This window comes from Manis pentadactyla, chromosome 9 (genome assembly GCF_030020395.1).
Source record: "Manis pentadactyla isolate mManPen7 chromosome 9, mManPen7.hap1, whole genome shotgun sequence".
NCBI classification, from domain to species: Eukaryota; Metazoa; Chordata; class Mammalia; order Pholidota; family Manidae; genus Manis; species Manis pentadactyla.
The window spans coordinates 6,151,150-6,178,845 of NC_080027.1; the positions used below are offsets into that span (position 1 = coordinate 6,151,150).

General features: G+C 41.7%; 1 long non-coding RNA gene across 3 annotated transcripts in view; it reads right to left on the reverse strand.

Annotated features, from left to right (window-relative positions):
• Positions 1–27,696, reverse strand: part of LOC130684767 (uncharacterized) — a 183,937-nt gene that overhangs the window by 139,153 nt on the left and 17,088 nt on the right. For all 3 annotated transcript variants that reach the window (XR_008999091.1, XR_008999092.1, XR_008999090.1), the window contains exon 3: positions 6,576–6,650. This is a non-coding gene — a long non-coding RNA (uncharacterized LOC130684767). The remainder of the gene's footprint in view (positions 1–6,575; positions 6,651–27,696) is intronic.

Below are 27,696 nucleotides of genomic sequence, written 5' to 3' on the forward strand. Positions count from 1 at the left end.
ACAGCTCTGAATCATCAGAATAAAAGGACAGGATTTGAGAGCTCCATATCAAAAGATGCAGGGTTAAAAGAAGGACGAAAACTCAAGACCACTTATGTGCTCCCTTACAGGAGACTCACTTGAGATCCAAGGAAACAGAAAAACTACAAGCCGAAGGGGTGAGGACAGGTACCCAACACAAATGAAACTAAAACACAAACAATCAAACAAATGGACTCTGTTTGAGTCCCCAGAGACAGTCAGTAGAAAATAGCCCTATCTTCACACCGTGAATTCTTTTCTTTTTTTTCATCCGTGCCCAGTCATAGATTTAGTGCTACAGCAACGTCCTTCTCATTTTCTCTCACCTCAGCAATTGAATTGCTGTAAAAATATGCATCTGGGCCTTTGAAATCAGTGGGTTTTATAATGTTCATGAATGTAAAGAAGTAATAACTATTTAAAGAGGGAAGTATGGACACTCAAATAAACACGTCACTCCACAACACACTCTTTGCTCCCAACTGCTCCTGTCTAGAAATTGGTGTTCCTTTTCATTTGTCGTTCCATCCTATCAGCAGTGATCACGCCGATGTCCTTCAAACATGGTGGTGAGCAAAGCACCAAGTTTACTTTTCTGTCTAAAACAGGCCCATAGGAAGGATACTTGTGGTCTTCAGGGAGAACTTAGTCAATGAATGTGACTAAATACAGACAGCAAGTGAGAAGGAGATAAAAGAGGAGAGAGGACAGAGACACGGGTTCAAGACCCTGCAGCAAAATTTTCTGGTCTTGTAGGAATATGCGGCTGACTCTACCTGTAAGTGTCTCGGTGAACCCAGTGCTTTCAGTGCAGCCTAGTTAGCTTGAAAGATTTTTGGAAGCACAATGTAAGGAAGTGACACAGGCTATGTTAAGTGTTCTATACAAAAGGACAGATGGGCAGACAAAAAGATGATTGATTGATTGATAGACTGATAGAGAGATAAATAGATAGACAGACAGATAGATATAGGTACATATCGATTAAAACAAAGCTATTGCTCATAACAAGGAGAGCAATGGTGAGAGCACATAGAGAAACTACAGACAAAAGAGAAGACAGAAATCCAGTTTAAAAAGTGCAGTAAGCAGCCTAGGAAGAAAACAAATCCAACCATTTGCAACAACGTGGATGGAGGTAGAGGGTAGTATGTTCAGTGAAATAGGCCAGGCAGAGAAAGACAAGAACCAGATGATTTCACTCATGTGTGGAGTATAACAACCAAGAAAATCTGAAGGAAAAAAATAGCAGCAGACTCACAGAACCCGTGAGAGGACCAACAGTTACCAAAGGGAAAGGGACTGGGCAGGTAGGGTGTGAAGAGAGGGATAAGGGTGGGGAGAAAGAAAGGGGGCATTTGTATTAGCGTGTATAATATGTGTGGTGGGAGGAGCATGGGCAGGGCAGTACAACATAGAGAGCTCAGTAGGGATTATACACCATCTTACTACACGCTGATGGGCAGTGTCCTAAGAGGTTTTAGGTGGGGAATGGTGAATCCGAAGCCTAGTAAACATAATGTTCTTCACGTGATTGTAGATTAATGATAACAAAAAAATTTTTTTTAAGTGCAATAAGGGAACATCCCTAATTATCAGAATAAAAGGACAGACTTTGAGTGCTCCAAAAAAAAGACACAGGGTTAGAAGAAGGCATTAAAACTCAAGACCACCTATGTGCTCCCTTAGAGCAGACTCACTTGCGATCCAAGGACACAGACAAACTTCATGCCGAAAGGGTGGAGATAGGTACCCTGCACAAGTGAAACTGAGAAACAAACAAACAAACAAATGGATTCTGTTTGAGTCCCCAGAGACAGTCAGTAGAAAATAGCCCTATCAAGCCACCGTGAATTCATTTTGTTTGGTTACAGCAGTGCCCAGCCATAGATTTAGTGGTACACGTAAGTCCTTCTCATTTTTTCTCACCTCAACAACTGAATTGCTGTAATAATATGAGTCTGGGCTTTTGAAATCAGTGGGTTTTATGATGTTCACGAATGTAAAGTAGTAATAACCCCCTTAAGAGGGAAGTTTGGACACTCAAACAAACACGTAACTCCGCAACAATCTCTTTGCTCCCAAATGCTCCTGTCTAGACATAGGTGTTCAATTTTATTTGACCCTCCTCCTATCAACGGTGATCATGCCGATGTCCCTCAAACATGGTGGTAAGCAAAGCACCAAGTATACTTTACTGTCTACAACAGGCCCAGAGGAAGGATACTTGTGGTCTTCAGGAAGCACTTAGTCAATGAATATGGCTAAATACAGTCAGCAAGTAAGAAGGAGGTAAAAGAGGACAGAGGACAGAGATATGGGTTCAAGTCCCTGCACCACAATTTACTGGTATTGTAAGCACACGTTTCTGACTCGACCTGCAAATGTCTCAGTGAACCCAGTGCTCTCAATGCAGCCTACTCACCTTGCAAGATTTTTGAAGCATAATGTAGGAAAGTGACATAGGCGATGTTGTTAACTCTTCTGTACATAAGGATAGAAGGGAAACCAGAAAGATGATTGATTCATAGATAGATAGATAGATGACAGATGATAGATATATAGGAGATAGACATGATAGATAGATGATAGTCATGACAGATAGAAAGGAATATAGGTAAATAGATATATAGACAGACAGACAGACAGACAGACAGACAGACAGATAGATAGATAGATAGATAGATAGATAGATACAGATACATATCAATTAACAGAAAGCTATTGCTCATAACCGGGAGATAAATGGTGAAAGCACATAGCGATACTACAAACAAAAAGGAAGAATGAAATCACGTTTAAAAAGAATAGTAAGCAGCCATAAGAGGAAAACAAATCCTACCATTTACAATGATGTGGGTGGACCTAGACGGTAGTATGCTCAGTGAAATAGGCCAGTAGGAGATAGACAAGTACCAAATGATTTCCCTCATGTGTGGAGTATAAAAACAGAAAAAACTGATGGAAAAAAACAGCAGCAGACTCACAGAACCGGAGAGTGGACTAACAGATACCAAAGGGAAAAGGAATGGGCCGGATGGGTGATAAGGGAGGGATAAGGGTGGGAAAAAAGAAAGGGGACATTATTATTAGCATGAATAATGCGTGGGGTCGGCTGGGCATGGTGAGTGCTGTACAACACAGAGAAGAAAATTAGAGATTCTACAGCATCTTACTACACGCTGATGGACAGCGACTGTAACGGGGTGTGTGTGGGGGGATATGGTGAAGTAGTCTACAGCATCCAACTACGCTGTTGGACACCGACAGTAAGAGGTTTTTGGGGCGAAATTGGTGAAAGGGGGATCCTAGAAAACATAATTTTCTGCATGTGATTGTAGATTAATGATAACAAAAAAAGAATTTTAAAGTGCAATAAGGGCACAGCGATGAATCATCAGTGTAAAAGGACAGACTTTGAGTACTCCAAACAAGATACACAGGTTTAAAAGAAGGGATGAAAACTCAAGAACAACTACGTGCTCACTTACAGGAGACTCACTTGAGATCCAAGGACACAGAAAAACTGCAAGCCGAAGGGGTGGGGAGAGATACCCAACACAAGTGAATCTGAAAAACAAACAATCAGTCAAATGGATTCTGTCTGTGCCCCCGAGACAGTCAGTAGTAAATAGACCTATCTTGCCACCGTGAATGCTTTTTGTTTGGTTTCAGCAGAGCCAAGTCAGAGATTTAGTGGTGCAGCAACATCATTCTCATTTTCTCTCAACTCAACAACTGAATTGCTGTAATAATATGGGTCTGGGCCTTTGAAATCAGTGGGTTTTATGATGTCCACGAATGTAAAGAAGCAATAACCAGGTAAAGAGGGAAGTTTGGACACTCAAATAAACACTTCACGCCACAACACACTCTTTTCTCCCAACTGCTCCTGTCTAGCAATCGGTGTTAGTTTTTATTTGTCCCTCCGTCCTATCAGGGTTTATCACGTCGATATACCTCACACATGGTGGTGAGCAAGCACCAAGTTTACTTTTCAGTCGACAAATGTCAAAGAGGAACGATACTTGTGGTCTTCAGGGAGCACTTAGTCAATGAATGTGGCTAAATACAGTCAGCAAGTGAGAAGGAGATAAAAGAGGAGAGAGGAAAGAGACATGTGTACAAGTCCCTGCACCACAATTTCCTGCTTTTGTAGGTACACTTCTGACTCGACCTAAAAGTGTCTCGGTGAACCCAGTGCTCTCCTTACGGCCTAGTTACCTTGCAAGATTTTTGTAAGCATAACGTAGGGAAGGGACATAGTCTATGTTGTTAACTGTTCTGCATACATGGACAGATTTTCAGATAAAAAGATGACTGATTAATTGAATGATCTATAGATAGACAGGCAGATAGATAAATATAGGTAAATATCGATTAACACAAAGCTATTGCTCATAACCAGGAGAGCAATGGTGAAAGCACATAGCAAAACTACAGACAAAAGAGAAGACAGAAATCCAGTTTAAAAAGTGCAGTAAGCAGCCTTAAGAAGAAAACAAATCCTACCATTTGCAGCAATGTGAATGGAACTAGAGGGTATTATGCTCAGTGAAATAGGCCAGGCAGCGAAATACAAGTTCCAAATGATTTCACTCATCTGTGGTGTATAACAACAAAGAAAAACTGAAGGAAAAAAACAAAAGCGGATTCACAGAACCCGAGAGTGGACTAACAGTTACCAAAGAGAATGTGACTGGGCAGGGTGGGTGGGAAGGGAGGGATAAGGGAAGGGGAAAGAAAGGGGGCATTTGGATTAGCATGTATAATGCATGGGGTCGGGGGCACATGGCGAGGGCTCTACAACACAGAGAAGACAAGTAGAGATTCTACAGCATCTTACTACACGCTGATGGACAGCAACTGTAACGGGGTGTGTGGGTGGGGACATTGTGAAGGGGTCTACAGCATCCAACAATGCTGACCTATAGCGACTATAATGGGTTTTTTGAGGAGGACTTGGCATACTTGGTGATCATAATGCTCTTCGCGTGATTGTAGAATAATGATGACAAAAAAGATTTTTTAAGTGCAATAAGGACACAGCTCTCAATTATCAGAATAAAAGCACATGCTCTGAGTGCTTCAATCAAAAGACACATGCTTAAAAGAAGGGATGAAAACTCAAGACCACTTACCTGCTCCCTTACTGGAGACTCACTTGATATCCAAGGACGAAGACAAACTACAAATTGAGGGGTGCGGACAGGTACCCTAAACAAGTGAAACTGAAGGAAAAAAACAGAAAAAGATGTGCTGATGGGCTTAATGACGCAGGCTCACATGAGAGTGGATGCGGAAACCTTCTCCCAAGATCAAAACCACATAAATACGTACTATATGGAAATAGAACAACTATAACAAATCATGAAAGTGCAGCAGGGAGGAACGCTGCTGCGGCAGCCTGTCACCTCGAGGAGAAGTGTGACGTACAGCCGTGGAGATGTGCTCTCTGAGCACGAACCTACTGTACATGTTGTGCGTACTGGAGGACTGGTGGGGTTGGAAAGCAAAGAGAGGTGGAAGACTTCAAGAGACTTGAGGTTCCAGCCCCTTGTGGGACAACACAGGGTTCCACAACCGGCCGCTGTTTGACAGAAGAAAGGCGGACAGTCTGAGAGACTTCCTAACAGCGAGAGAACTGCTAAAGGGGCAAGGCTTCCACACGGCTTGCCACTCAGGAGAAAGGACAGGTTCGCCAAACTGCGCGGGTGCACTCTGCCTGGAAGGCGGGTTAGCTATCAGGAGCGCCGGTCGCTCCATCCCCCTGGCTGGCCTCGCAGCTCCAAGGCCCCTTACCGTGCTGTGACTGGTACATGGCCTGCCTCCAAGCCATCACCGGCCTGCAAAACGGCTACCCCCACCTATGGCAGCTTCTCCCTGCATGCTCTGCACTCTGGCCCTGGCAGTGGAGATGGGCACTGTGGCCGGGAAGAAGGAAAGACCTCTTTACTCCCGACGGGGATGGGCACCGTCACTGCTAACCTTGGACCCCTGCCATCCAACCAAGGGCTGTGCATCTCCAGAGAGTAAAGCTTCTGGTAGCTAGAGTACACCACCTACAAATATGAACCTTCAAGGGAAAATGGTAACTGACCTCAAATCAATCTTCGTGAGAAAGAGATCTCAAAATAAACATCAGGAGCATGCTCAGGGAGCTACAGAAAACAAAACAGTCAATGTCTCTCGAACGCATTTCTCTCTCTACTCTCTCTCTCCAGGAAGCGTTGCTGAGGCCCTATTCCGAGAGGGGTGCTGCGACTGCCCAGCAGGAACGGCACAGCTCTCGGGTCCACCCCGGCCAGTGCCAGGACAGTCCCACACGGGCTCTGACTGAACTGCAAACGGGGGACGCCACACTTCTAACTCCACAGGAAAGACATCAGTGCCGCATGCTAGGTTTCCCACCAATGGCTAGAGGCTACGTGGCTCCATTGATAACAGGTGACATCAACACACCGGGCTTCATCTCCTTGGCAATCTTTTTTACCTATGACACGTGAAAGCAGCACATGGAAAGATAAAACCTACCAGTCTCCACATCACCTCACCTCTCAGTTTTACGCTAGAAGTTCCTGCATCACAGCTTCTCCTCTTCGTTCCAGTTTTCTCGGCTGGTTGGTGTTCTTAAAAAAATTCAGTCAGATTGGGAATGAACTGGTAGGCGGTTTAGTAAGATTCTGTTTGACCACCATCAGTAGAAACAAAGGCATCCTTCTGTATGGGAGAATATATTCACTGATAACATATTTGATAAGGCATTGCCATCCAAAACATGTATCAAGAGCTCATGAACCTCAACACACAAAATGCAAATAAACCCAATTACAAAATGGGCAGAGGATCTGAACAGACAATTCTCCACAGAAGTAATTTCAGGTGGCCGACAGGCACATGAAAAGATGCTCCACATTGCTAACCATCAGAGAAATGCCCATTAAAACCACAATGGGGTATCACCTCACACCAGTTAGGATGGCCACCACCCAAAAGTTAGACAACAACAGATGTCGGCAAGGGTGTGGAGAAAGGGGAACCCTCCTACACTGCTGGTGGGAATGTCAGTCAGCTCAACCATTGTGGAAAGCAGTATGGATGATCCCAAAAAAAACAAAGAACAGAAATAAAATCTGACCCAGGAATTCCTCTCCTTGAATTTACCCTAAGAGTGCAGGAGCCCAGTATGAAAGAGACAGATGCACCCCTATGTTGATCCAGCACTCTTTACAATACCCAAGAAATGGAAGAAACCTAAGTGTCCATCAGGAGATGAATGGATAAATGCCCCGGCCAGTGGGGAGTTCAACAAGGGCTCGAGGGGAAGTTAAACTGGATGAGAGACAAACCAGACACAAAGAAGGAGACCAAGTCGAAAGTCTGATCAAGGTCTCAAAGTTTATTGTTACAAGGTAGATTATATAGGAGCTAGGAGGGGGAAACGGCCCCAGCTGAATTGGCAAGGATTATCTAGGTTTCTAGGATACCTAAATGAAGAATGTTCTCTGGAAAAGATCATGGGTGGGGGATTACTGAGAAAAGACAATGTTTTACTAAGGAGGAGATGTTATCACAGCAGCTGCTTAATCTCTATCCCAGCGTCTAATCTCAAGCTGGTCAGTTGATCTTTCCTAAACGGTGCAGAAATTAGAGGCCTAGGTGAAAAGGGCAAGACCATTGTTTCTATGTCCTACGGCTCCTGATATCTCCTCCCTTCTTTTATAGAAAAGAGGTGGAGGCCCGCTATTTAGCGGTGGGCATTAACCAATTGGGGGAGTAGTGACTTGGCTCCTCCGAGACTCCCCATTTATGGGCGTCAACGCTGGCCCTTGGTATCTTTTGTCGAGGGGAGGAAGGGCGTATTTATTTTAGATACTAACCTCCATGCAAGCCAGGTTTTTCTCTCAGGGAATTCAGAGGCGGTTCATGGACCTTCCCTTGCAATGCTTAGCTTCGCAACCACATTGGTGCCCATATCGCACTCACTTTATTGTGAGCCGATATGCATAGGTCTGTATCCTATGCAGCTTCTAAAGGAGGGGAGTCATCTGGCACATCATAGCCTTGGTCCACCTGGACAAAATGGTGACAGTGGAATTGTATCTGTCTGCCGAGGGCAGTATTGATTTGTTCTTTAATGAAGGTGGTAATTCTCTGGAAGGCCCAAGGGCCAAGGGAGAGCACAAGCATGAGACTAAGGAAGGGTCCTAGTATACGGAGAAGATAAGGAAGAAACCTGTTCATCCCAGTCCATAGGGTATTTTCAAACATTTTTTTCTTTCTTTGCACGAGATCTTCTTGGAGTCTTTTTATTTTGTCACAAACTACTCCAGACTTGTTTACGTAGAAGCAGCATTTCTTTTCTAAGGCTAAGCAGACTCCACCTTGTTCCACGGTGAGAATGTCTAGGCCACGCCTGTTCTGTAAGACTACTTCTGCAAGGGAATCTATTTGGTCTAGAAGATCTTGTAAGGTTCCGTGAAGAAGGTGAAAATAAGAGAGTTGATGGGCTTCATCTTTTTATAAGGTGCTGTTAAGAAGTGCAAATATGCCAACAAGAATCCAGTAAGTGGTAACAAGAATAGTCTGCTGTACAAGGGTCCACTGGGGAGGGGTGGAGGCGGCAAGTCGTATGCCTCAGATAAAGGCAAGGACTAAACCGACGGCCAGAATCTATGGAGAGAAGAAGAAAAAGGATGTCTCAGGGGATGTCACCACCCTGAACAGTTGGATAAGATTTTTAAAAATCTTCTGGTAAATCTATTGGTTTAATCAAACGCTCTAGCAGCCAGCGAGCAGCTCCTTCTTTGGTGTCGAAAACACAGGCAGATCCCCAGCCCCATATGAGTATGGGCTCGGGGCCATTCCAATGGGATGTGAGGTTGTCTCTCCACATGACAGAGGCATAGATTTATCATGTTGTGGGTGCCAAAGGCGACCAGCTGCAGATTTGCCATGAGCATCCAAGTTAGAAAATTAAGAATAAACAAGACATGATGAAGAATATTTCTTGGAGAGCCTTTCATGGGATATAAATCTCCCATTTTTATTTGTGAAAGGTATGTTTAATAGTTAAATGGGCTCGTTCGACATTCCCATGACCTTGGGGATTGTATGGTATGCCTGTAACAGGCTTAATTTGTAATTGGTGGCAAAATTCTTGGAAATATTTTCCAGTATATCCAGGACCATTAGCAGTCTTGATAATGTCAGGTTTTCCCATGACACTAAGACAATTGAGTACATGAGCAATAACGTTTTTTGAATCTTCTCCAACGTGGAGGCTGGCAAAAATAAATCCACTAAAGGTATCTACAGTAACATGAAGATATTTAAGATTTCCGAATGAGGGGACGTGTGTTACATCCATTTGCCAGATCTCATTGGGAACTAGGCCCCTAGGGTTCACTCCCAAGTGAGGAACAAGCAGGAGAGTGACACAATTTGCACATTGTTTAACAATCTGACGGGCTTGTTCTCAAGTAATTTTAAAAAGAAGATGTAAGGTTTGAGCAATATGGTGGTGTAAAGAGTGAGCTTCTTTGGCTTGAGCCGCAGGATCAAGCTCAACGAGAAGACAAAGTTGGGTAGCTTTATCGGTCACAGCATTGCCTGTGGCTAGAGGTCCAGGAAGAAAAGAATGGGCAAGAATATGGCTTATATAAAAAGAATGTTGCCTGTAATGAATGCACTGCTGGATGGAAAAAAACAGAGGGGTGGCGTTTGTAGTGGGTTTTATATAGGGCACAGTCTCTAAAAGGGGAATGGATTGAGCAATATAAGCACTGTCATGTATAGGTTAAATGGAGTATTTGGGAGTTGTTGAAAAACTTGTAAAATAGCAAAGAGTTCAACCAATTGAGTGGAGTGGAATGGGGATTGTAGGGAGGTGGTTTGATTATCTATGGTGAAGGCTGTCTCTCCGTTGGAGGAGCCATCGGTGAAAACTAGGGGGGCATGAGGAAGGGGTTGGGAGGAGGTCAATGTAGGGAAAACAAATGGTTGGGTCCTTAGAAAATGGAGAAGCTTGTTAGCAGGGTAATGATTGTCAAGGGCTCCCTGAAAAGAATTGCAGGATGTTGCCCACTCATCGTCATTCTCTATCAACCACTGGATTTGGGTAGGGGAATAGGGTAGGATAATTTTGTCAGAGTCTTTTCCGAATATTTTCCTGCTGTGTTCGCATCCGATTTTTATCAGTTCAGCCACCCAGGAGGTATAGGGGATAAGGACTTTGGCTGGGAAGGCAGGTAAATGGAACCAAAAAAGATGACCCTGTTGCCAGAACACTCCTGTGGGTGGAAAATCAGTAGCACAAATGACTAGGAGAAGAGGCTTCTCATAAGAGATAAAGGTGACCCTTTGGTTTAGAATTGCAGCTTCCACTGCCTTTAGGGCTTCTACGGCGGGGGCTGTTAATGAGCAACTCGAAGTAGGATCTGGGTCCCCTTTAAGAATATTAAACAATGGTTTAAGCTCTCCAGTAGTTAGCGTGAGAAAAGGCCTGAGCCAATTAATATCTCCTAGAAGTTTTTGAAAATCATTTAAAGTTTTTAAGCAAACGGTTCTAAGTTGAACCTTTTATGAAAGAGTTCAAAGTGTAAAAGCAAGTAAGGGGGTTTTAATTGAATTTTATCAGGGGCTATCTGAAGACAGCTCTGGTAAGGGCCCTAGAAAGCTCTTCGGAATAAGCAAGGAGTTCAGTGGGGTTAGGACCAGCCATGAGGATGTCGTCCATGTAATGAATTAAATATGTAGAAGGCCATCTTTGTCTAAATGGGTCTATAATTTGAGCTACAAATTTTTGGCACAGCGTAGGGCTGTTTGCCATTCCTTGGGGCAGAACTTTCCATTGGAATCTTGGCATAGGGCCTTTAAAATTAATCACCAGCAAACTAAATGCAAAATGCTTGCAGTCTTTAGGATGTAGGGGGATTGTGAAAAAGCAATCTTTTAGGTCAATTATGATTTCACAGTATCCCGCAGGAATCGCCACAGGAGTGGGAGGCCTGGTTGAAGGGCCCCCATAGGTATCGTAGCTTTATTAATTTTTCTAAGATCTTGAAGTAACCTCCATTTTCCTGATTTTTCCTTTATGACAAAAATAGGAGTATTCCAGGGGAAGTTGTAGGCTCGATATGGCCTGCAGCAAGTTGTTCCTGTACTAACATTGTGGATGCAGCCAGTTTTTCAGAAGTTAAGGGCCATTGATCAACCCATACAGGCTATGTTGTTTTCCAGGATATTTTATCTGCATGGGGTACAGGCATCTCAACGGCTGTTAGGGTAAATTTTCATAGCCAATTCCAGCATGATCAGTTTTTATGGTGACAGGGACCAGCTGTTTTGAGCCCTGAGAGTGTTTGCCCAAACCTTGCCCTGGGCGAAAGCCTTGATTGAGCATCTGGTGAGTGACTAGTTCATTAGGGCTGCACATAATGAGCTTCACTTGAGAGAGAATATCTCTGCCCCAGAGGTTTATAGGTAGGCCTGCAACCACGTAGGGCTGGACAGTACCGAGATTGCCTTCTTCATCTTCCCATTGAATAACTTTTTAGCTTTGTAGGGGGTTGCAGGTCTGTCCAATACGTCTAAGGTGAGTCATGGAAGCGGTGAGAGGTCAAGATGAACGCCAATCCTTACTGGAAATAATTGTGGCATCCACGCCAGTATCTATAAGGCCTTCAAAGGTTTTACCTTTTAATTTTAAGTTAAGAAGGGGTCTTTTTTGAGTGATCTATTGTGCCCAATAAACATCTGATGATCCAAACAGATGGGGGCGTCTCTTTTTCTTATAGCTAGGATTTTTATCATCGAGGGGGAGTAATATTAATTGAGCAATCCGTTGGCTAGGGGAAATGGTAATTGGTCCCTGAAAGGCTGTAGCCATAAATTTAATTTCTCCAGTATAATCGTTGTCAATGACTCCTGGAGAAATAGTGAGGCCCTGAATAGTGGAGCTGGCACGACGCATAATAAGAACAAAGGTACCTTGCGGCAAAGGGCCAAAAATCCCCATTGAAAGAATTTGATTTCCCATTTATGGGGTCAATATTGACTGGGAGGTGGAACAGAGGTCCAGTCTTGTGCTACCGGCGGTTACTCTGGAGAGGATAGTGACGCTGGATTTTGGACTGACTGGGGAACCAACCTGATGACACCAGGGCTCTGTCCCGGGTAGGTTTGGGTCCCTGGGGTGGGCCCTTTATCAAGTTTCCCTGCTTCGGAGGCAGAGGATTACCCTGTATATCAGCCTTGGAGTGGAATTCGGAGGCCCAATGCTTACCCCATTTGCATCGCGGTCACAGGAATGATGGGAGCGATCATTCGGTCCTAGGGGCTGTGCACTATCTTGAAAAATGACCTGTTTGCTTGCAATTAAAGCAAGTCTTGGGCCGGGCTCCCTGAGTAAACTCTTTAAGAGCTCTTCCTATGGCTATTCCAATATTGCGAGAGGTTGGGTCATCGGCACAAAGTTTTATAAAATCAGAGAAATTTTTGTCGCTGTGATGGGGACGCATAGCTGCTTGACAAGCTGAATTAGCATTTTCAAAAGCAAGATGTTTAATGAATTCATTATCTGTTTCCTCCCTTCCCATGAGGCGTTCAGCGGCCTCTGAAAGGTGGCCTATGAATTCACTGTAAGGTTCCAGCGGCCCCTGTCTATCCTTGGCAAGAGAGGTGATAACCGACCCTTTAGAAGGGAGGCTCTTCCAGGCCTTAAGGGCTGCATGTTGGATTTGTGTGAGTAAGCCTGGAGAAAACTTAGCCTGTTTTTCATTTGCGTCATAGGGGCGATTGCCCAGAAGTTTGTCTAACATCCAGGATTTGGAAGGACCGCTGGCAGCCATATTGTGGTTTGCAGTATCCTGGCATCTTTCAGTGTAATCAGCTTTCCATAAGAGAAAGTCACCTCTTGTTAAGGTGGCTTTAGTTAACATGCCCCAATCATTAACTGTAAGCCAGTCTTCGCTTAGAGACTCTAACAATGAAATAGTAAAGGGGGCTACAGGGCCATATGAGGAAACAGCATTCTTTAAGTCTTTTATACTTTTAAATTTAAGGTGGCGGTTCCGCTGAGTCCTAATGGTTGAAGTTGCATTCTCGTCCTCTCCCTCAGTGTTTGCTGACTCAAGCTGGGCTATAGGCTCTTCTGCATCCATATCTGCCCCTTCTGATTCTCGTGGTTCATCCTCATTTGACTCTCCCTCAGTCGGTTCTCCCTCGGTTGGTCTAGTTTGGGATCGGGTCACCGGGAAGACATGAAGGGTTTTATTTTTGGTTTTAACTTTCTGAATGGGGGGAGCAGAGGTGGAAGTTACTTTTATTTTCTGAACAGGGTGGTCGAGGGGGAGCTTATTTCTATGTCAAGGTCACGTAATTGCCTAAGCAATTGGGATCTCTCCCTTTTGATCTGAAGCAGTGCCTTAAGGGACTGCGCCTCCCAAGAGAGTTTAACAGTGGCTTGTTAAAGGGGGTGGTATGTCATAGGGCAGTGGTATGTTATAGGGCGTTGTATGTTATATGTAAATGAATTAAACATGTAAAAGGCCTTAAAAATATGACTACTTAAAAAATGTAATGTAGTATAAACTTTCACTTTAAACTATAAAGAACGCAGTCCTTTTTGGTACCTTAAATTCTTAGAAGAAGAGATTATAAATTATAAATAAACTAAACTATAATAAAAATAAACTCCAATATGTAGTAAGACTTAAAAATTATAAAGGAAAAACACTGGGTTTCCTTGTGATTCTACCCCAGAGAGTTTCTAATTGTGCATCTGAAAGAGTAAAAGCCAACAATAAAGGGGATTACATATGCATTCCTCCAACATCTTCATCCTTAATCCATAAGAACAATACAAGAGACACAAATTTTAAAACAAGAAAAGATGTACCTACCTTTGAGGCCAACTGCGATTTCAGGCCTAAGAATGAGAAGACCGTGTAGCTCTCCTTTGATTCAGAAAAACTGTCATAATCCTAGAAAATGTTGGAGAATGAAACAAAAGCAATTAGCCCTTTGTCTAGTACTCTGACAAATGCTTCCAGAAATAAATGATCTGCCCCTGCTCCGTCCAGGCCAGGGGAGAGCTATGTAGATCTACTGGACTAGCTCTGTTTGAGCTGAAAGATGTCCTTGACTGTGATGGCGGATAGGACTTGAGGCAGGGTCAGAATGTACAATGATGACAACAGAAATCAACCTGTGACACATTCCTTTACCTGTGCCCAGCCACACTACCTGGTGTTGAACCACTCCGGCCTGAGGCTCTGTTTGATCCAAGCACTTCAATACAGAAGGCTGCCTCCCAATTGTACTCTTGTTATTTTGTTATCAGGACTTAAAAAAGTGAGAGTGAACAGAAAGCTGGAAAGGTCCCCTGTGTCACTGTGAGCACTTCTACTCTGCTTTTGAAGTTTCCACATTCCTTGAGTCTGTCTTCAGAGGGAATACGATCAAATGAAAATGAAAGGAAATATTCTCTGCAACACTCATCTTGGCCTCAGAGTCATTTCTTCTTCCTTCTTTCATAAGAGAAGCCTTCATGGAGCTTGTTCTGCTCACCAACGGTTTCTTTTCAAAAATTTGCATGTATAATAACTACATCGTTTCTAAGTTAATGTGAAGTAGTCTAAAAATTTGGTAAAAGTACCTCTGATTACTTTATTCGGAAGAGAAACAAAAGCAGAAATGATCCGGCTCACTTTTAGGCATTTGCTCTGTGCTGGGTGTCTCATGATCTGTGCATTGTTTAAACTCCACCACAGCCCACCAGCCTGGAGACTGGCTCAGAACAAAATCATGCCATCCAAGTTGGACAGCCAGTACTCGAGAGAGCTGAGATTTGGGCCCAGTTCTCACTGATGCTGGATTGATGCCTTTTGTTCTCTACAATGCTTTCTGCCCGAGAGGCAAGCAGGTTTGGGGCACCTTGTATACCAGGGACACTGAGCCTAATATGTCCACTGCTGAGCTCAGGAAAGTCTTCACAAGTATGTGTCATCACAGACATCACAATGCCCTCATCCAAACTAGACTTTGGCAACAGCACCCAATTTATCAACCCTTTTCTGATCTAACCTATTCTTATACAATCACTCTCAAGTGAAGACAAACTGACCTTTCAAAAGCGCAAATTTGATCACACTGCTCTCTGCTTAATACTTTCCTTTAAGACATCTCAATGCTCTCAGAATACAGGTTAAAATTCTTCCTATGGCACAAAAGGTGCTGTACGGTCCAGGTCTAGCTCAGTCAAAGTAGGGGAGAAGAGTGGTACACCTCCACCCCCACCAACCACCACCCAGAGCAGATTCCCTTCTGAGAACTGGTACACGTGCTCAGTCAGCTGTGGTGCAGTGGCTGGCAATCTACCATTTGAGCTATGTGACTTCGACCAACACATTCAACCTCCTTAGACTGTCCCTACTCTTCCGTAGCAGATACTACAAGTCCTCTGAAGCCCAGAATTCTATGAAATTATGGCACATTTGTAAGCTGTGATCACGAAGCCTACTGTAGGTAAAACTGTACTTCTTCTAGAATATCTCGCCTGCTTTAGTGCTTCTGCATATCAACAGGCGTTCCTCAGGTGGGGGACACTCATAGGTCATCTCCATATCAATGGGTAATTACCTTGGCAACCCAGAGCTTATCTGAATCTGAGAGGCTAGGGGGAGGACTTACGTGCTTCTGCCCCAGCAAGAAACAGATGGCCCGGACTGCAGATTGTAAGCAATAAATGGGTTTTAAACTTCATTTTTCCCTTTGACTGATTTTGGTTTTAGAGGTATTTTGTCCTGGGATTTCCTTTCCCTGGAGTTACACCTACACATTGCAGTTACTAGAGATACTTGTTTGAAAAGTTTACCCCTGCTAACTGGTTTAAGTGAACAGGAAAGGGAAGGGACAGAGTGGGGGAAAAAATAAGGACTGGTGGCTCAGGAATCAAAATGCTGCCCAGTCCCTGAAGGCCTTTCACCTGCTCCTGTTTAATGACTCTTATGTCAGTGAGGATGCACGAATGAGAAATAACATGGGAAACAATACCTCACCCAGTCTCTACAGACATAGTGGGAATTTCACTTTGAAAAACTCAAGTGTTAATATGAAAATACCATGCACATGAATGAGCAAAAGGTAAGTTACAGTGAGTCTCAGTGCATGTAATTCAGGTTTCAGTGTTTACATTAAAAACCTTAATCTTAAAATTATTGTAATTCACCAAATCACAAACCTGGAAATAAGGTACTCTTCTAAGCAAGTTTCATATATATAAAACAAGACATATAAAATATATACATGTAACACATAGAAAGAATATGTAACATTATAAACAATCCATTTAACCACACATTGCACCAAAACTATTCTCCTACATTTCAGATACTAACAAAGGTATTTAGAAATTTCAGATATTTAGAACTCTCATAATGGCAACATTCCTTATTTACATAAAAACTCCCTTTAAGTCTACTTTCTACCAAAATTAGAAGCATTATTTAATCTTATTGTCCCTCAACTCAGTGCTATGTCATTACAGCTGAAGAGCTTCTTACCTAAACACTGATGGACCCTCCCTCCCAACAGCTTAGAAACTGTCCCTTATGGTAATTAACTCTTTCCAAAGTGACAAATACAAGATTTGCTAGTCAACTTTAAAAGTGGTATAATTGAAAGGAAATCACTTTTAAAATTAATGTTAGGACCTGGCACAGCAGCTTACCAATAGTAATTGTCAAGTGGATGAATGAGTTCTGTTTGCTAGTTAATGACCAATGTGCTATGCTTTAGATTAACCTCATGCTAGTAACATAATTTGAGTAAATCCGATTTCTACTCTATTAACTACAGGTTTTAAATAATTGTGTAAAAATTTACTTTCTGAAATTCAAAAGTTTTTGAGTGTCCTGATGAATCTCAAATAAGAGGTTAAATTGTTTTCTTTGTCACATTTAAGCAGATTAGGGGAGTGATAATCTAAAATCTAGTATTTATTAATAGTTAATACCTCCTTTCAGAGATAATAACATACAGTATGATGTGAAATAGCTTAAAATAGAAATTTAAAAATCACATCCTATTAAGATATACATTCTTATATTTTGTCCTGAGGCATTCCCCAATAAAATAGGAAGATCTGTTTTCTTAAATTCACTTCACTTATCAGGCATCTATTTTTAAATATATATATTAGAGTTCATACTATGAAAGTTAAAAAAACAGTATTTTTAAAACTCACTATTAAGTCTCTAGATAGGCTTGCTGAATTTCTTATGGTCAAAGATACTGTCTCTGAAGTGCTTGTAAATGCACACCTGCAAATTGCACATTCTGGACAATCAACCTTCTGTAACTATAACAACAAAGATCAGATAATATGTCTTTTGAGAAGGCACAGACACACAAAAGGAATTCAAGATAAATTTGCCCCATTTCAGAAGACAATACATTTTTAATTCATTTAGGAAAAGGGATGATAAATTCACTTTGTAGTGCCAACTGCCTATGAAAAGAAAATTTCTGAATTATATAGATATCAGCATAACTGACACTTTTCCTAATGGCACATTTAACCAAACACTACAATTTTAAGAATAAAGCAAGCTAAATAACTGTGAAAAAGGAAAAGAAAAGCTTCCTTCACCTGTACTTGTTTGTGTTCCAGTGAGAACCAGTGTGAGAGACATTCATAAGCTCCTGATAAAATCTACAACTGGCAGAGCCCATAAGAGCCTTTCTTCAGAGCTCACTAGGGAACTCACCGGTTCTACAATGGGATGGTCATGGGCTCAACAACCATCTCAGACAGAGACAGGGATGTGCTCCATCCACCCAGTGCCCCAGGAGCAGTGAGGGGGTCCCACAGTAGGCACACTGAAAGGCTGTCCCACTCCCCATGCTCACTCGTGACACTTCACTAACAGGACGGTACAAGGAGCAAGAACAGCATGAGGCCCGAGTGAACAGTGGCAGCCATGGGTTCTCAGTGAGCCACAGCAAACCTGGTTTCCCAAAGAATTTTTTAAGACACTCTTTCTAAGACTATGAGTTGCTGCAGCTTTGGAAAATGACCACAGGCTCCTTCTAAAAATGTCTTTTAAGCCTGAGGGTAGACTCTGGGCAGTTTCCTCATTTAGTGGATAAGGACCATTAATGCTATATTCCATTTTATGGAATCTGAGTATAGAAGGAAAACACAGTTGGCAGTTCTAATCCTGGTAGGATATGTGCGATGCAGTTGTCTGAAACAGTTTCATTCAGCAATTTTTATGCCAAATACAACAAAAAAGAGTATGCTGATGATGATTTTAAATTCCCAATTCAAACCCTACTGGTACAAGATGGAAGAGCAAGCAGGTGTGTCTACAAGCACCAACTGAGATTGCATGGGAAAAAGTTTTCTTGTGCTCAACAGGAAAAGAAACCAGCACAAAAATTTTAAGACATATCAGAGGAGTAATTGGAAAGAAAAAAAATCAATTAAGAAAGATAATCTCTTAGCTATTGACATTTATGTCCTTCTTAAACCACAGTAATTTGGTAAAATAGGATTATTTGCCCTCCTCTCACTGCTCACACAACTGAACTGCTCTGTAGAGAACAGTATTTACATGTCTAAAACAATACAAATATAACATGTATTGTATTTTAACTTAATAATAGTTATTACAGTTACAGAAGAGAATGAGACTTAAAAACTAACAATTTTGCGTATATAAATCAAATGGTTGAGATGAGAGAAGATCTAAGAATGCAAATTTGTCATCTTTTAAAGAAAGAAGTAAATACTGTCCAAATTTAAAATCAAGGATTATAGACACTTGTATGAGGGACAGGGTGATCATAAAACTGCAAGCAGAACCTCACAAAGAAGATACATCTTGGGGACTTGGGAGAGGTCACATGAAAATAGGGGCAGAGGAAAACTTACTTTTTACCTTAGACCCTCCTGTCAACAGGATTTACTGTCTGAACACTGGCATTAAGATGGCCCTAGTAACTTAAGCGTTCGGTTTCCTTTTCATTAACTTTGCTGCATAAGGCTAAGAATGAGAGAAAAATTTTAATGGAAAGAAAATCACCAGTTTGGATTACTAAAGATAAATGGCTGGAAGCACAACTGGGGTGGCCTTTCAATATTCACAACACAAGGCATTGTTTTTAAGGAAGACATGTCCCAGATTCTCATCACTGTAGAACACTGTGGCAGACATATCAGTAAAGTGAAAATGGAAGATTAAACATTTGTACAGAAGGTAAGACAAGTGAAGAACTCCTTGATTAGGTAAGTGATGTTTTAGACAGAATAATACTGATTTTTAAATTCAGATCAAATTTCCTAAGAAAATATTAACTGCAGGATATGAGAGCTTCTAATTGAGGCAATTTCAGAAACAGATTTCAACATAAAAACCAGAAGGTTCAGTAATCTTGCTTTGGAGACACTTGGCTCTGACTGCTATTAGAACAACAGTGCAAATGCTGCATGAGGCAACACCCAAAAGAACTGGTTACACACACTCAGCTGAAAACACCTGTAGCTATTGCCCCTTCACATAACAATTTTTGTTGAGTACGTTCTGTGTTCCTAGCATGACAACAGGTGACAGACACTACAGTAAAGACACCACAGAGCCAGCTGAGGAGAAGCACAAGGTACTCAGAGCCTAGCAGAAGGCAAAGACATGAAAAAAAACACTCCAAGGTAATAAATGTCCTAAGAGTAATAAGGTTTTCTGGGCACGGGGGAGAGAGAAATAATGAGAGTCCTGGTCAATTAGAGGAAGATCAACAACAAGGCCTACTCAAATTGGGTTTTGAGACAGAAACAGTACCGACTTATGCAGGAAGTGAGAAGACAGGATTCGGCAACCAACTTGGTAATGAGGTGAGGCAAAAGGGGTGGGGCTACTTGCACGGCTTCACTCTGTAAATGTAGCCATTAACCCTATATTAATAATGTGTACATTTGAAAGAGAGCAAAATCTCCTGTGAACAACAATGAAATTCTGAACTTTAGCTTCCCTTTTTGTCTCTGAACAGCTATTAGCACATAACTGCTGCAGCCAGTTGGGCTTCAACATAAGTCAAAATTTCTGTCCATCACTACATTCTTTTCCATTCTGCCTAAATATATGCTTAATTTTCATGAAGGAGAGTTTGGGAACAGCTAAGCCTGTGTTTCTCAAGTGTGATCACTGAGGAGCCCCAGGAGGTAGCAGGAAATGTGAATGGACTGTCTACAGCAGGGGTCAACAATGGAGGAGCCTGTGAGCAAGTGTGCTTTTGTCATTTTTAAAGGGTTAGAAACCAAAACAAAACAACCAAACAGAATATGCAGGAGAGAACTATGTGGCACACAAATTCTAAAGTATTCACCAAATGGCCCAACTCATGATATAGGGGATTGGAGGATATACTTTGAAGTAGCCCTTGCTAATGTAAAATTTCTTAAATCTTTAATTTCTTAAATTGAATATGACATTTTAATCTTAAAAATTCAGGGAAATCAGTCAAGGCATCCTGCCCCACAATATATCAGTGTTTGTCTTGCTATTAAAACTTGTTATGTTTCACAATTTATTCAAAATCCTCAAGTCAAATGGATGCTCTGGGAAGAGAGCTATCTTTATTCGGTGACTTTGGGAAGTCCTAGGCCCTGAGAAAAACAATTATGGTTTTGCCAGCAACACAGATAATCATCATCTTAACTTTTCCTAGTTTCCATTTCACCAAGTGACTATTTCTTGACCTTAAACTCATCCGGGGCCACCAACATAACCCAGCATAGCTTGACAACAGTATGCCCCAAAGTATTTTTGTTTTTGACAGAGCGCTAAAACAAATAGTGAAATAGCCTAATATGAAAATGTACTTTCTAAAAAAACATTCAATTTAACAAACTCTGTGGAATAGCTTGCCAGTTGCAAACTAATATGGCTAGTAACAATCTAAAACCCTATAGCAGAGAAATGATTACATTAACAAAAATAATCCTTTAAAGGAATGACATGTATCTGATAATAAGTTACCTGTATTTGGAAACTATTTTTGTTAGACAACAAAGGAGGGCACAAAATGGTATATGCAGTATGATCCAAAAAAAAAAGATGTATGGGGGACTCAATAATATGGGTGATTGTAGTAAACACACTGTTTTTCATGTGAAACCTTCATAAGAGTGCATATCAGTAATATCTTAATATTTAAAAAAACACATAGACCAAATGTTTGCTGTCTTCCTTGAAAGATAAAACTGATTACTTCCACTCTTCTTTCTCATTCTCATTTTTCTAATATTCACTGCTTTCATATTCATTTTAGTGCTGGGAAAAAGAAATAATGACAAAAAGACCACTGAATAACCAGTTCAGTTTGAAAACTTTAAATAACCCTTTCTAACAACTTCCTGTGAGACCGTTGTCTAAACAGCATTTCACATATTTATGTGTGGGTATGTGTGTGTGTGACACACATACATATGAATAACTCTTTCTTTTGAATAATCTATGTATGAATCAGGGATTTGAAAAACTGATAGTTAAGAGAGTTGGTTCCTGGGGGAGGGGCGGAAGATGGCGGCGTGAGTAGAGCAGCGGAAATCTCCTCCCAAAACAACATATATCTATGAAAATATAACAAAGACAACCCTTCCTAGAATAAAGACCAGAAGACACAGGACAATATACAGACCACATCCACACCTGAGAGAACCCAGCGCCTCGCGAAGGGGGTAAGATACAAGCCCCGGCCCTGCAGGAGCCGAGCGCCCCTCCCCCAAGCTCCCGGCGGGAGAAGAGCAGGCAGACCGGGAGGGAGACGGAGCCCAGGACTGCCGAACACCCAGCCCAAGCCATCCTGGCCACAGTGCAGGGCCCTCAATACTAGGAAAACAGGGCAGCAAGAACAGTGAGCAGGCACTGGAGGCTGGGCGACAGAGGACATAAGAAAAGCGCGCGACCATTTTTTTTTGCTTTTTTGCTGTTTTGTTTTGGCAAGCGCTTTTTGGAAGTCTTAAAGGGATAGGGACCCCAATACTAGGGAAACAGGGCAGAAAGACCGGTGAGCAGAGGCCTGAGGCTGGCACCGGAGAATAAAGAAAAACGAACGACCACCTTTTTTTTTTAAAAAACTTTTTTTTTTTTTTAATTAAAAACTTTTTTTTTCTTTTTTTTTTTTTTTGGTGGGCGTTGTTTTGTTTTGGCGGGTGCTTTTTGGAAGTCTTAAAGGGGCAGGGCGGGGCACTTAATCCAGAGGTAGGGAATCCGGGATCTCTGGGCACCCTAACCCCTGGGCTGCAGGGAGCAGGGAGGCCCCTTACGGAGATAAATAGCCTCCCAGCCGCTCCTGCTCCAACGCGACTCCACCATTTTGGAGTAGCTGCCTGAGCCAGGTCACGCCCACAGCAACAGCGGAGATAAACTCCATAGCAGCCGGGCAGGAAGCAGAAACCCTGTCTGCGCGCAGCTGCGCAGCACAAGCCACTAGAGGCCGCTGTTCTCCCAGGAGAGGAGGGCCACAAACCAACAAGAAAGGAAGTCCTTCCAGCCGTCACTTGTCCCAGTTCTGCAGACTATTCCTATCACCATGAAAAGGCAAAGCTACAGGCAGACAAAGATCACAGAGACAACACCAGAGAAGGAGACAGACCTAACCAGTCTCCCTGACAAAGAATTCAAAATAAGAATCATAAACATGCTGACAGAGATGCAGAGAAATACGCAAGAAAAATGGGATGAAGTCTGGAAAGAGATCACAGATGCCAGAAAGGAGATCGCAGAAATGAAACAAACTCTGGAAGGGTTTATAAGCAGAATGGATAGAATGCAAGAGGCCATTGCTGGAATTGAAATCAGAGAATAGGAACGCATAGAAGCTGACATAGAGAGAGACAAAAGGATCTCCAGGAATGAAACAATATTAAGAGAACTGTGTGACCAATCCAAAAGGAACAATGTCCGTATTATAGGGGTCCCAGAAGAAGAAGAGAGAGGAAAAGAGATGGAAAGTATCTTAGAAGAAATAATTGCTGAAAACTTACCCACACTGGGGGAGGAAGTAATCAAACAGACCACGGAAATACACAGAACCCCCAACAGAAAGGATCCAAGAAGGGCAACACCAAGACACATAATAATTAAAATGGCAAAGATCAAGGACAAGGAAAGAGTGTTAAAGGCAGCTAGAGAGAAAAAGGTCACCTATAAAGGGAAACCCATCAGGCTAACGTCAGATTTCTCAACAGAAACCCTACAGGCCAGAAGAGAATGGCATGATATATTTAATACAATGAAACAGAAGGGCCTTGAACCAAGGATACTGTATCCAGCACGACTATCATTCAAATATGACGGTGGGATTAAAAAATTCCCAGACAAACAAAAGCTGAGGGAATTTGCTTTCCACAAACCACCTCTACAGAACATCTTACAGGGACTGCTCTAGATGGGAGCACTCCTAGAAAGAGCACAGCACAAAACAGCCACAGTATGAAGAATCGAGGAGGAGGAACAAGAAGGGAGAGAAGAAAAGAATCTCCAGACAGTGTATATAACAGCTCAATAAGCGAGCTAAGTTAGGCACTAAGATACTAAAGAGGCTAACCTTGAACCTTTGGTAACCACGAATTTAAAGCCTGCAATGGCAATAAGTACATATCTTTCAATAGTCACCCTAAATGTTAATGGGTTGAATGCACCAATCAAAAGACACAGAGTAACAGAATGGATAAAAAAGCAAGACCCATCTATATGCTGCTTACAAGAAACTCACCTCAAACCCAAAGACATGTACAGACTAAAAGTCAAGGGATGGAAAAACATATTTCAAGCAAACAACAGTGAGAAGAAAGCAGGGGTTGCAGTACTAATATCAGACAAAATAGATTTCAAAACAAAGAAAGTAACAAGAGATAAAGAAGGACACTACATAATGATAAAGGGCTCAGTCAAACAAGAGGATATAACCATTCTAAATATATATGCACCCAACACAGGAGCACCAGCATATGTGAAACAAATACTAACAGAACTAAAGGGGGATATAGACTGCAATGCATTCATTCTAGGAGACTTCAACACACCACTCACCCCAAAGGATAGATCCACTGGGCAGAAAATAAGTAAGGACACGGAAGCACTGAACAACACAGTAAAGCAGATGGACCTAATAGACATCTATAGAACTCTACATCCAAAAGCAGCGGGATATACATTTTTCTCAAGTGCACATGGAACATTCTCCAGAATAGACCACATACTAGGCCACAAAAAGAGCATCAGAAAATTCGAAAAGATTGAAATCCTACCAACCAACTTTTCAGACCACAAAGGCATAAAACTAGAAATAAACTGTACAAAGAAAGCAAAGAGGCTCACAAACACATGGAGGCTTAACAACACGCTCCTAAATAATCAATGGATCAATGACCAAATCAAAATGGAGATCCATCAATATATGGAAACAAATGACAACAACAACACTAAGCCCCAACTTCTGTGGGACACAGCAAAAGCAGTCTTAAGAGGAAAGTATATAGCAATGCAAGCATATTTAAAAAAGGAAGAGCAATCCCAAATGAATGGTCTAATGTCACAATTATTGAAATTGGAAAAAGAAGAACAGATGAGGCCTAAGGTCAGCAGAAGGAGGGACATAATAAAGATAAGAGAAGAAATAAATAAAATTGAGAAGAATAAAACACTAGCAAAAATCAATGAAACCAAGAACTGGTTCTTCGAGAAAATAAACAAAATAGATAAGCCTCTAGCCAGACTTATTAAGAAGAAAAGAGAGTCAACGCAAATCAACAGTATCAGAAACGAGAAAGGAAAAATCACGACGGACCCCACGGAAATGCAAAGAATTATCGGAGAATACTATGAAAACCTATATGCTAACAAGCTGGGAAACCTAGGAGAAATGGACAACTTCCTAGAAAAATATAACCTTCCAAGATTGACCCAGGAAGAAACAGAAAATCTAAACAGACCAATTACAAGCAACGAAATTGAAGCGGTAATCAAAAAACTACCAAAGAACAAAACCCCCAGGCCAGATGGATTTACCTCGGAATTTTATCAGACATACAGGGAAGACATAATACCCATTCTCCTTAAAGTTTTCCAAAAAATAGAGGAGGAGGGGATACTCCCAAACTCATTCTATGAAGCTAACATCACCCTAATACCAAAACCAGGCCAAGACCCCACCAAAAAAGAAAACTACAGACCAATATCCCTGATGAACGTAGATGCAAAAATACTCAACAAAATATTAGCAAACCGAATTCAAAAATACATCAAAAGGATCATACACCATGACCAAGTGGGATTCATCCCAGGGATGCAAGGATGGTACAACATTCGAAAGTCCATCAACATCATCCACCACATCAACAAAAAGAAAGACAAAAACCACATGATCATCTCCATAGATGCTGAAAAAGCATTTCACAAAGTTCAACATCCATTCATGTTAAAAACTCTCAGCAAAATGGGAATAGAGGGCAAGTACCTCAACATAATAAAGGCCATCTATGATAAACCCACAGCCAACATTATATTGAACAGCGAGAAGCTGAAAGCATTTCCTCTGAGATCAGGAACTAGACAGGGATGACCACTCTCTCCACTGTTAGTTAACATAGTACTGGAGTTCCTAGCCACGGCAATCAGACAAAATAAAGAAATACAAGGAATACAGATTGGTAAAGAAGAAGTTAAACTGTCACTATTTGCAGATGACATGATACTGTACATAAAAAACCCTAAAGACACCACCCCAAAACTACTAGAACTGATATCGGAATACAGCAAAGTTGCAGGATACAAAATCAACACACAGAAATCTGTGGCTTTCCTATATACTAACAATGAACCAACAGAAAGAGAAATCAGGAAAACAACTCCATTCACAATTGCATCAAAAAAAATAAAATACCTAGGAATAAACCTAATCAAAGAAGTGAAAGACTTATACTCTGAAAACTACAAGTCACTCTTAAGAGAAATTAAAGGGGACACTAACAGATGGAAACTCATCCCATGCTCGTGGCTAGGAAGAATTAATATCGTCAAAATGGCCATCCTGCCCAAAGCAATATACAGATTTGATGCAATCCCTATGAAACTACCAGCAACATTCTTCAAAGAACTGGAACAAATAATTCAAAAATTCATATGGAAACACCAAAGACCCAGAAGAGCCAAAGCAATCCTGATAAAGAAGAATAAAGTAGGGGGGATCTCACTCCCCAACTTCAAGCTCTTCTATAAAGCCATAGTAATCAAGACAATTTGGTACTGGCACAAGAACAGAGCCACAGACCAATGGAACAGCCTAGAGAATCCAGACATTAACCCAGACATATATTGTCAATTAATATTTGATAAAGGAGCCATGGACATACAATGGCGAAATGACAGTCTCTTCAACAGGTGGTGCTGGCAAAACTGGACAGCTACATGTAGAAGAATGAAACTGGACCATTGTCTAACCCCATATAAAAAAGTAAACTCAAAATGGATCAAAGACCTGAATGTAAGCCATGAAACCATTAAACTCTTGGAAGAAAACATAGGCGAAAACCTCTTAGACATAAACATGAGTGACCTCTTCTTGAACATATCTCCCTGGGCAAGGAAAACAACAGCAAAAATGAGTAAGTGGGACTATATTAAGCTAAAAAGCTTCTGTACAGCAAAAGACACCATCAACAGAACAAGAAAGATCCCTACAGTATGGGAGAATATATTTGAAAATGACACATCCGATAAAGGCTTGACGTCCAGAATATATAAGGAGCTCACACGCCTCAAAAAACAAAAAACAAATAACCCAATTAAAAAATGGGCAGAGGAACTGAACAGACAGTTCTCCAAAAAAGAAATACAGATGGCCAACAGACACATGAAAAGATGCTCCACATCGCTAATTATCAGAGAAATGCAAATTAAAACTACAATGAGGTATCACCTCACACCAGTAAGGATGGCTGCCATCCAAAAGACAAACAACAACAAATGTTGGCGAGGCTGTGGAGAAAGGGGAACCCTCCTACACTGCTGGTGAGAATGTAAGTTAGTTCAACCATTGTGGAAAGCAGTATGGAGGTACATCAAAATGCTCAAAACAGACTTAACATTTGACCCAGGAATTCCACTCCTAGGAATTTACCCTAAGAACGCAGCAATCAAGTTTGAGACAGACAGATGCACCCCTATGTTTATTGCAGCACTATTTACAATAGCCAAGAATTGGAAGCAACCTAATGTCCATCGATAGATGAATGGATAAAGAAGATGTGGTACATATACACAATGGAATACTACTCAGCCATAAGAAAAGGGCAAATCCAATCATTTGCAGCAACATGGATGGAGCTGGAGGATATTATGCTCAGTGAAACAAGCCAAGCGCAGAAAGAGAAATACCAAATGATTTCACTTATCTGTGGAATATAAGAACAAAGGAAAAACTGAAGGAACAAAACAACAGCAGAATCACAGAACTCAAGAATGGACTAACAGGTACCAAAGGGAAAGGGACTGGGAAGGATGGGTGGGTAGGGAGGGATAAGGGGGGGAGAAGTAGGGGGGTATTAAGATTAACATGCATGGGGGGGTAGGAGAAAAGGGAGGGCTGTACAACACAGAGAAGGCAAGT